General features: G+C 36.3%; 1 protein-coding gene across 1 annotated transcript in view; it reads right to left on the reverse strand.

The window, feature by feature from the left end:
• LOC143245203 (3',5'-cyclic-AMP phosphodiesterase 4B-like) overlaps positions 1–12,380 on the reverse strand; it is a 168,820-nt gene that overhangs the window by 114,401 nt on the left and 42,039 nt on the right. The window lies entirely within an intron of this gene.

Here is a 12,380-nt window from a genome sequence, read left to right on the forward strand (position 1 = left end):
GCAACGTTGTCCTGCTGAAAAATCCAGTCATTTACACACAAGCGAGGGCCTTCACTAAATAAGCATACTCTCTTCAACATGCTAATATAACCAGCTGCTGTTTGACGCCCCTGTATAACATAAAACTCCATTGTTCCATGGAAGGAGAAAGCATCCTAGATCATGATGGAACCTCCTCCACTGTGTCGTGTAGAAAATGTCTCCGATGGGATATCCTTATCATGACAGTAATGTTGGAAGCCATCTGAACCATCCAGGTAAATTTTTTTCTCATCAGAGAACAAAATCTTCGTCCACTTTTCTACGTCCCATGTTTGGTGCTTCTCAGCAAAGTTTAACCGAGCTGTTTCGTGGTGTGGAAAGAGGCGTGGCCTTTGAAGACGTTTACGGTTTCTAAAGCCTTCTCTCGTAGATGCCGTTTTATTGTTCTTGATCTGTATTCTGCGTCCATAAGGGCCCTAATCTGGTTTGACGATCGGTTAGTGTCTTGCCAGACAACCCGTCGAATCCTCCTGCTCTACGCCGGCGAAATTTTCTTGGGACGACCACTTGAAATTCTCGTTCCGTATACCTCAGGGTCTTTTAAGAAATTTTAAACATCAGTTTTACTATACCCAATTTCACCGGCGATGGTACATTGAGAGAGACCTTGATTTTGCAGCTCGACAATTCTGCCACGTTCAAACTGTCAACCTTTTAGCCTTTGCCATGTTTTTACCCAATGTAACACAGGAGATGCCAGTGGAAGATGTTGACAACACTAACGCTTAAACACAAATGACTAAATTTCGTTACGTGTTTACCGATTAACGCTTTGTTTCAGTATGGTCTTAAACTTTTGACCAGTTAGTATTTAGGCTAATTTTATAGTGTTCACATTTACCCTATTAAATGCTAAAATTTTTATTTATCTTTATTTTTCCTTTTCTTATTTGTATCTTTCGAAGCTCTACTCATATAAGTGGTTGAGTCTAACAACTCAAAATGCAAATTTTTTTCTTCGTGTTCATTGGCTTAAGACTTTAGCCAGCTGTGTATGTGCTCAAATCAGGGATTTAGAACTTTCAAGACGATGATATTCTTTGTAGTTAATTGCATTGGAAAATAAATGAATTAGGATTAACTTGAGGCACCAGGATTATCCTAAAAGGTACGTGCAGCAGATTGTACCTCAGACGTAATAAGTAGAGTGTTAAGTGTTGTTACCTACGAACACAACGATCAATGACAAATATTGACCACGTACACCATTCAATATTTAATATCTCAAGTAGATAGACAATGAAAATGGTGTCAAAGCTATTTCGTACGAAGACATTTCAATGAAGTTACCAGGTGCAGCGCCCATGGATTTTTCTGCGATGGAACTGTTGAAGTAGTCGTTGGGAAACTGATGTTTTCGTACACTAGATGGGTTATGGAAAACACACTGGTAAAAGTGATGTGCTATGGACATGAAAGCTTAACGCAAAGCCTTTTGCAAAGGAAAGTGTGCTGCCGAAGTATTTATTGTCAAGACGCACGACTGGGCATGGTAGTATGGCCTATAAAGATGACGCAAAACTCCAGAATCGTACAACATGTTTATCCTATTATGTTCAACGATTCAATGTGCTATTCAATAAATTCTCGTTTGGCCTATCTATGTTTGTATATTTAAGACTTCTTGTGTGTAATGCCCAACAAAAACTGTTTCGACTTTCTTTGCTGTTAGGCGAAAAGTTAAACAGTGGATGAGCTGTACTGTGCCAACTAAAGATACCGAAACTCGAGTTTTAGCGTCACGAGACCAGGGACTTACCGTTGTGCCACTATGGAGATAAAAACTTGCATTTCCTTAATTATAAACTTTCGGTATTTAAATTTGTTTACCTCAAAACCACACAAAAGGGACATCTGAGCTCTATCCATCACAGAGAAGTGAAACCGGATGTTAGCGCTAGAAATCCATAAACTTATCATTTTCTTGAAAATAATGTTATAATAACAGTCAAGTTATCGATTTTTATACCGGGCTTCACTCCAGTGGTTACCATATTACATGACATTGGATAATTTTATATTTTTTTGCTGATATAACACTGTATAAAAAAGCTGACGAAAAGCGAACAAAATCACTCATTTTATACGTAAAATAAATAGTAGCCCACAACAATAAATAGTGGCCTGTAATAATAAATAGTGACTCACAACAATAATTAGAGGCCCACAACAATGAATAGTGGCTCATAACAATAAATAGTGGCCTATAACAATAAACAGTGGCCCACAATAATAATAAATGTAGTTTATTGCAATGTTTGAGGTATTTTTGTTCACATTTTGTATGCATGTGTGACTCGTATGTAGAAAACAAGGTCATAGACCTACAAGTACAGTAATAGATACATAGATTAGAATGACAATACCGAGTGTAACAAACACGCATCTCATGAACGCCAAATAACAGGTGATAATCTGAAGCATCGTATATATTACAAGTTGCTTGTGTCCTAAATAAAGTGGGCCAGGTAGTCAGGGCGCTTGACTCGTAATATGAGTATCGTGGGTTCGAATCCCCGTCGCACCAAACATGCTCGCCCTTTCAGCCGTGGTTCGTTATAACGTTACGGTCAATTCTACTATTCGATGGTAAAAGAGTAGCCCAAGAGGTGACTATGTGTGTTGACAACTAGCTGCTTTCCGTCTAGTCTTACACTGCTAAATTAGGTACGGCTAACGCAGATAGTGCAAATTATAAAAAAAAACACTAACATTAGGCTTAATTTTGATCATAAAAAATAAGAATACGTAAAACGTTGTGAAAAGTTTTAGAGAAAAAAAATCCATTCTTCCATACTGTCAGAATATGACGCTGAATGCTGTTACTTTAATAAGGTTTGTTTATCGCAGGACATTTTTACTGTTTCAAAACTCACTCTTAGTTACACTGAAGTCGAGTGCGACATATAGTGGTTTTGGTTTTGAATTTCGTGCAAAGCTACACGAGGGCTATCTGCGTTAGACGTCCCTAACTTAGCAGTTGGACTATAAAATAAGACCAGAGGGAAAGCAGTTAGTCATCACCATACGTCGCCAATTTTTGAGCTATTCTTTTATCAACGAATAGTGGAATTGATCATAATGTTATAACGTTCTCACGGCTAAAGGGCGAGCATGTTTGATGTGACGGGGACTCGAATTCGCGACCCTCAGATTACGAGTCGAGCGCCTCAACCACCCAGCCATGCCAAGCCGTGACATCCGGTATAACCTACGATCAATATCGTATTAAAACCGAAACTCAGTTATTAAGAAAGCTGGGCGATCGTTGCTTCTCCAACAAATCACAAAAAATGATGATTCATTCTTTTCACAGTTACGTCATCTCTCTAGATACCAAGTACCTCATGTTATGCTGTAAATAATTATCTTTAAATCCAAAAGTTATAATAATAATAATGCGAAACAATCTGCATGAAAACTTGGTCATTCAGAAATAAGCAAGGATAAACATATCGTACATTGAGTTCACACGGAGGTTTATAGTATTGCTTGTTTATTATTAACCTCTTCAAATCAAACTTTAGACGGATTGTTTTCTCTTAAACAACAAAAGGCACGAAAACTTGTATCCAGAAAACACACTTGTGAAGAACTGAAAAAATAAATAACCAATACACTTTTCACTTGAAAAACACACTGGCGAACCTAAAAAAAATGTTTGTTTTAGAATTTCGCGCAAAGCTACTCGAGGGCTATCTGTACTAGCCGTCCCTAATTTAGCAGTGTAAGACTAGAGGGAAGGCAGCTAGTCATCACCACCCACCGCCAACTCTTGGGCTACTCTTTTACCAACGAATAGTGGGATTGATCGTCACATTATAACGCCCCCACGGCTGAAAGGGCGAGCATGTTTGGCGCGATGGGTATACGAACAAGCGCCCCTCAGATTACGAGTCGCACGCCTTAACACGCTTGGCCATGCCGGGCCGGCTAAAAAAATAAAAATAAATGTCAATATGACAAAAACATGCAGTAGAATGAATAACCAACACGGCTTGGACACAATACACTGGTGAAACCCCAATAATCAATAAAACTTGAATACGGAAAAGAATTAATAACAAAAAAGAAACCTGGACGCAAAAAATAAACTGTTGAACAATAAACAGTTAATACACCTTAAACACAGAAGATACAACGAAGAGCACAATTGTCGGGTGGCAAATAGTCAAAGATATCTAGCATCTCTAAAACAACTATCGAATGTTAAACCAATAAGACACATAATATATGTAAAACAGATTACTCGGTAGTAAATATATGTAGTGTATGTATAACTAACTACCGATTGGTAATTAGTGTAACGGGTTTACCATTTTACTATTGATGTTTGTTTTAATTGAATATATATTTAGAAATGTATTTAACTTATACTGTTAAATGTGTATTGTGATATTCCTGCCTGTTCCCTAAATTTGTAGAATATTCTCGACCGCAAGAGATAACAATGTATGTAAATACCGGTATTGTTGTCAACTGAAATTTCGAGAATCTCGCCTAACGATTATAAACGGTAGCCATCGTAGGACGCGAAGAGACAGTATATATTGTTGGTTTGCTATAGTCTGTATACTATAAATCTCGAAAACTACAACTATGATAAATGCTTGATAATCGGGAAATGACATATATTTGACGAAGGACGTTTAGAGTTTGAACATTATAAACTGTTTGATTTAGCCGATTAATATCAGACGTCTGTTTTTCTATGAAGACATTGTATATTTTCGGCTGTGAAAAACTTACGTGTGCTCAGTGAAGAAGCTAGCTGGCTTCCCGTTAAGTGAGTTGTACCTGTATCAACACAGAATAAATTCGCTTATTGCGAAGCATCGATAAAATATTCAGTTTCAGACCAGATAGAAGACTCAGTTCCATTTGTAAGTTTGTAAAACGTTTGCATATAATTCAATACTTGTAACAACTATTTCTAACATCCATCACAATAAGTTGTATTATTGTTTGTATATTAAAATATATTTGTGTTAAGAAGGAATTTATGTTTATTAACCTTGTTGTCAAATTTCATATATATCGACATTAATTTAATTTCCAAGTTAATTTTATAATTTAACTTAGTTCATGCTGTTTCAGATCGTAATATGTAACAATAGTCATGAGAAATAGTATCTATAAAGCAAACTCGTGAAAAGTAAATAGATAAGACCGACCAAAATAGATTGTAGTTACAAAACCATTTGTTTAAAAGAAATAACCACAGCATTAGATATATGTAAAACCAACTGATCAGACCTACCAAAATAGATTGTAGTTACAAAACCATTTGTTTAAAAGAAATAACCACAGCATTAGATATATGTAAAACCAACTGATCAGACCTACCAAAACAGATTGTAGTTACAAAACCATTTGTTTAAAAGAAATAACCACAGCATTAGATACATGTAAAACCAACTGATCAGACCTACCAAAACAGATTGTAGTTACAAAACCATTTGTTTAAAAGAAATAACCACAACATTAGGTGTATGTAAAACCAACTGATCAGAAGAAAATAGTTGTAACACCTGATACAGATCGACAAAAGTAATTTAAGATATACAAATGATTTTAGCTGCAGAAGTGGTAAACAAGGGACCACGTGAGAAACTTGTAATTCTGACAGCACAGGTTGAGCAAAGTAAGAACTTTTCTCTTCGCAAGGTATGTGAAATTAATTTTTCCAAGGAATTCTTATATAACAGTCATTCTCATTCTATAGTATGGAGTGAGCCAGTAAGCTTACTGGGTGTATAGTAAAACCATGTCGTAATGTGGAGTGAGCCAGTAAGCTTACTGGGTGTGTAGTGAAACCATGTCGTAATGTGGAGTGAGCCAGTAAGCTTACTGGGTGTGAAGTGAAACCATGCTATAGTGTGGAGTGAGCCAGACAGTTTACTGGGTGTATAGTAAAACCATGTCGTAATGTGGAGTGAGCCAGTAAGCTTACTGGGTGTGTAGTGAAACCATGTCGTAATGTGGAGTGAGCCAGTAAGCTTACTGGGTGTGAAGTGAAACCATGCTATAGTGTGGAGTGAGCCAGTAAGCTTACTGGGTGTATAGTAAAACCATGTCGTAATGTGGAGTGAGCCAGTAAGCTTACTGGGTGTGTAGTGAAACCATGTCGTAATGTGGAGTGAGCCAGTAAGCTTACTGGGTGTGAAGTGAAACCATGCTATAGTGTGGAGTGAGCCAGTAAGCTTACTGGGTGTATAGTAAAACCATGTCGTAATGTGGAGTGAGCCAGTAAGCTTACTGGGTGTGAAGTAAAATCATGTCGTAATGTGGAGTGAGCCAGTAAGCTTACTGGGTGTGAAGTAAAATCGTGTCGTAATGTGGAGTGAGCCAGTAAGCTTACTGGGTGTGAAGTAAAATCATGTCGTAATGTGGAGTGAGCCAGTAAGCTTACTGGGTGTGAAGTAAAATCATGTCGTAATGTGGAGTGAGCCAGTAAGCTTACTGGGTGTGAAGTAAAGTCATGTCGTAATGTGGAGTGAGCCAGTAAGCTTACTGGGTGTGAAGTAAAATCATGTCGTAATGTGGAGTGAGCCAGTAAGCTTACTGGGTGTGAAGTAAAATCATGTCGTAATGTAGAGTGAGCCAGTAAGCTTACTGGGTGTGAAGTGAAACCATGCTACAGTATGGAGTGAGCCAGACAGTTTACTGGATGTATAGTAAAACCATGTTGTATTGTGGAGTGAGCCAGTTAGCTTACTAGGTGTGAAGTGAAATCATGTCGTAATGTGAAGTGAGCCAGTCAGCTTACTGGGTATGAAGTAAAAACACTCTGCTGTATTGAGTGAACCAGATGGTTTATTAGGTGTAGTAAAACCATGTTACAGTGCGAAACGAGCTAGATAGTTCACTTGATGTAAAGTAAAACGTTGCAACGCCCCCTACAATTTCGTACCCATTTATACTCTCGTCCCTAAGACGCGTGTCCGTCAAAGGTCATATTCAAACTCTCTCTTTCTTAACCTGAAGATCCAGCCGTTCTGAGATACATTTTAATAAGATCTTCATCAAGCAGCTTATAACATCTTCATTACACAACTCATAACATGTTCATCACACAGCTTATAACATGTTCATTAAATAACTTATAACATATTTATTAGGTAACTTATATTATCTTCATTACACAACTTATAACATCTTCATTACATAACTTATAACTTCATAATTACATAACTTGTATCACCTTCGTTATTAAACTTGTTACAAATGCTATACAAAGCTAGATTTATTGTAAACATTAAATTATGAGTTTGTATAAATTGATAAATTTGAAAAATTTCTCACTTCAGACAAATTTGTTTTAATTATATGGTTTAATCTTGCATTAAAAATCACTTTCTGTCACCTAAAATACACACGGTTGTTCCTAGCAACATTAATTATGTCCAATACTTGTGTTAAACTTTAAAATAATTTGTAGTATTATTGAAATACATTTAAAACGAGTATTATAAATCATATAATTTGTGTCACTTAAAAACATGCATCGTTTGCACGGTTTCTTTCAGAAGAAAATCAATATAGGTAATGTTCACTATGATCTTTACGACGTCATTTTCTTGTAATGCATTTCTGAGTTTTGTGATTTTGTAATCAAAATTAACAATGACGAAAGACTAATTTTATAATATAGAGAGAGACTTTAGAAGTGTCATCTGCTGGCTTGTACCTGTAGCTATTGTTTTGAAACAGATATATTGTTGATCGCTGGAATACCATTGAGAAAACATGTTTACAAAAGTAACCTGGTAACATGTGCCTATAGTTGTTGTTCTGAAATATAATTTTATTTTTTATATAATATTTAAAGTTAGCTGGACAGTTAAGAAATGCACAATAAACAGCTAAATGTAGCAGTGTTATTATACATTAATTCACACTGTCTGTGTGAATCGTTTTTGCTTGTTTATCCAGAAACACCTCCAGGAGTTTCGGGAATACTAGCATAGAATTTAGCATGCAATGGACTTTCTACCATGAGTAGGTTTTTTAGGATAATTAATCCGAATCCGGCATTAGAATGTTTTGCTCCTTTTCTCCTTGAGATCCCGGGGACATCACGTTTGAGACTGTTTGTACCTAACTAACAAGCTAGAAGGAACAAACGCATGTGTTCAGTTACCCCGGAGATTGTCCACACATGTGTTCAAGTACCTTAAAGAGTGTCCATACATGTGTTCAGGTACCTTAAAAAGGGTTGATACATATGTTTAGGTACCCCGGAGAGTATTCAAAAAGGTTTCTTTTTGGTCACAAATCCTCTTTGGGTAGCTATAAAAGCAAATGGCCATAAACGAGAAGATAGTCCATTCATTAGGGACTTCAGGGAATCGGGTAAGAAACATTGAATCTTGAATCGCAGCGTAAATATTCTATTAATCCATTCGGTTGTGTATCCATTCATGTAAATATGATCTTTGTTTATTCACTTCTTCAGCTACCTCTCCACCCATCCATATCCTCTCCACCCATTCATATCTCCACCTATCTACCATACTATTCATCTATTTTAATAAGTGCTTTCAGTTTGAAGTTATTCATCGCGTATTTGTAAAAGTGCAGGTTAACTTGAAAAATAACATTCTTACAACAATAAACTCAAATAAAGTAAAATATTTATCAGGTTGCACTATAAGGCGATAGATGTCGTATCTTCTTTTGAAAAATTTTAATATTTCATACAAGTAATTGCGGACTTAACCAAATTTATGTAGGTTTTCAAAGTATTACGGGTTTAACTACGTAAAATGTTTAAAGCAAATAGTATATTTATCAATTTATCGATTCATCTATTCCTTAATTACTCTCATAAAGTATTTATATTTAACACATCGGTCTCGTTAAATAAGTATTATGTAAGACCTTTATTTCTACAGTTAGAACGTATCGAAAGAAGAAGTTACAAACTCTTTAGATTAAATGAGAATATATCACGTCGTATACGACCCTAAATTTTTCAATAGAACTTTAATGTCACACTTTGAAACTCTTAAGCTCAGTTGCGTGCAGTTCTAATACTTCCTTCCCCACTCCTGATGGCAGCTGTGAAGTTCTATTGCTATTCAGTGCATTGTTTTTTCATAGCTTAACCAAAAAACAGCAACCATAAAATTATTGCCTCGTTTATAGAGCCTGAGTAAAGTTTTCGAGTTATTTTTATATAGCAACTCGAAGATAAGTATCTATATCTCTTCTAATGTCACAATATATAACGATGAAGAGGACTGTCAGAGACGTTTGAAACGACTGCAAGATCAGTTTCTGTACCGTTCGGATATGTACGAAAACGTAAGTCTAATGATTCGTTTGAATTTCGCACAAAGCTACTCGAGGGCTATCTGTGCTAGCCGTCCTTAATTTTGCAGTGTAAGACTATAGGGAAGGCAGCTAGTCATCGCCACCCACCGCCAACTTTTGGGCTACTCTTTTACCAACGAATAGTGGGATTTACCGTCACATTATAACGCCCCCACGGCTGAAAGAGCGAGCATGTTGGTGTGACCGGGATTCGAACCCGCGACCCTCGGATTACGAGTCGAATGCCTTAACTTACCTGGCCATGCCGGGCCGTATGCAGAAATGATCATAAATTTAATTGTAACAGGTTCATCACAATGCGTCTAAAAAGGAGAAAATGATATTAATTTACCATCCTATTGACACATGAAAGTTTGTATATAATCAACACATGTGTGCTTGAACTAATGAATTGAAGATACAATATTAACCACGGATTCGGTTTTCAAAGAAAATCACTTTTTCACGCAAAAGGTTTTTTTGTATTGTAAAATGTATTTCACAAAACATTTCGTATTTAAATGTTAAAAGATAACTGTATGTAATGAGAAGCAATAATATAGAAAGAAAAACGTAATAACCGTTGATAGAACAGATACCTTCAGTAAAAATGTTAAAATGATACAGTTTTTAATGAAACTATAAACTATATACTACGAGTGTAGTGTTGTAGAGATACACTGGCTACATCAACAATGCTAGAGTACTATTGTAAACAGGCATTGGCTACATCAACAATGTTAGAGTGCTATTGTAAACAGACATTGGCTGCATCAACAATGCTAGAGTACTATTGTAAACAGACATTGGCTACATCAACAATGCTAGAGTACTATTGTAAACAGACATTGGCTACATCAACAATGCTAGAGTACTATTGTAAACAGACATTGGCTACATCAACAATGCTAGAATACTATTGTAAACAGACATTGGCTACATTGGCTACATCAACAATGCTAGAATACTATTGTAAACAAACATTGGCTACATCAACAATGCTAGAATACTATTGTAAACAGACATTGGCTACATCCACGATACTAGTGTACTATTGTAAACAGACATTGGCTACATCCACGATATTGTAAACAGACATTGGCTACATCCACGATACGAGTGTACTATTTTAAACAGACATTGGCTACATCCACGATACGAGTGTACTATTGTAAACAGACATTGGCTACATCAACAATGCTAGAGTACTATTGTAAACAGACATTGGCTACATCAACAATGCTAGAGTACTATTGTAAACAGACATTGGCTACATCAACAATGCTAGAGTACTATTGTAAACAGACATTGGCTACATCAACAATGCTAGAGTACTATTGTAAACAGACATTGGCTACATCAACAATGCTAGAGTACTATTGTAAACAGCTAGAGTACATTGGCTACATCAACAATGCTAGAGTACTATTGTACTATTGTAAAACAATGCTAGAAATAGACATTGGCTACAGACATTGGCTACATCAACAATGCTAGAGTACTATTGTAAACAGACATTGGCTACATCCACGATACTAGTGTACTATTGTAAACAGACATTGGCTACATCAACAATGCTAGAGTACTATTGTAAACAGACATTGGCTACATCAACAATGCTAGAGTACTATTGTAAACAGACATTGGCTACATCAACAATGCTAGAGTACTATTGTAAACAGACATTGGCTACATCAACAATGCTAGAGTACTATTGTAAACAGACATTGGCTACATCAACAATGCTAGAGTACTATTGTAAACAGACATTGGCTACATCAACAATGCTAGAGTACTATTGTAAACAGACATTGGCTACATCAACAATGCTAGAGTACTATATGTAAACAGACATTGGCTACATCCACGACAATGCTAGTGTACTATTGTAAACAGACATTGGCTACATCAACAATGCTAGAGTACTATTGTAAACAGACATTGGCTACATCAACAATGCTAGAGTACTATTACATCAACAATGCTAACTATTGTAAACAGACATTGGCTACATCAACAATGCTAGAGTACATCAGACATTGGCTACATCAACAATGCTAGAGTACTATTGTAAACAGAAACATTGGCTACATCAACAATGCTAGAGTACTATTGTAAACAGACATTGGCTACATCAACAATGCTAGAGTACTATTGTACTTGGCTACATTGTAAACATTGTAAACAGACATTGGCTACATCAACAATGCTAGAGAGTACTATTGTAAACAGACATTGGCTATTGTAAACATTGGCTACATCAACAATGCTAGAGTACTACATCAACAGACATTGGCTACTAGAGTTTTAAACAGACTATCCACGATACGTACTATTGTTGGCTACATCCACGAACATCAGACATCCACGATACGAGTGTACTATTTTAAACAGACATTGGCTACATCCACGATACGACATTGGCTATCCACGAGAGTGTACTATTGTAAACAGACATTGGCTACTACATCTAACATTGTAAACAGGCATTGGCTAGCTAGTACTATTGTAAACAGACATTGGCTACATCAACAATGCTAGAGTACTATTGTAAACAGACATTGGCTACATCAACAATGCTAGAGTACTATTGTAAACAGACATTGGCTACATCAACAATGCTAGAGTACTATTGTAAACAGACATTGGCTACATCAACAATGCTAGAGTACTATTGTAAACAGACATTGGCTACATCAACAATGCTAGAGTACTATTGTAAACAGACATTGGCTACATCAACAATGCTAGAGTACTATTGTAAACAGACATTGGCTACATCAACAATGCTAGAGTACTATTGTAAACAGACATTGGCTACATCAACAATGCTAGAGTACTATTGTAAACAGACATTGGCTACATCAACAATGCTAGAGTACTATTGTAAACAGACATTGGCTACATCAACAATGCTAGAGTACTATTGTAAACAGACATTGGCTACATCAACAATGCTAGAGTACTATTGTAAACAGACATTGGCTACATCAACAATGCTAGAGTACTATTGTAAACAG

This window comes from Tachypleus tridentatus, chromosome 2 (assembly GCF_004210375.1).
Source record: "Tachypleus tridentatus isolate NWPU-2018 chromosome 2, ASM421037v1, whole genome shotgun sequence".
NCBI lineage: Eukaryota > Metazoa > Arthropoda > Merostomata > Xiphosura > Limulidae > Tachypleus > Tachypleus tridentatus.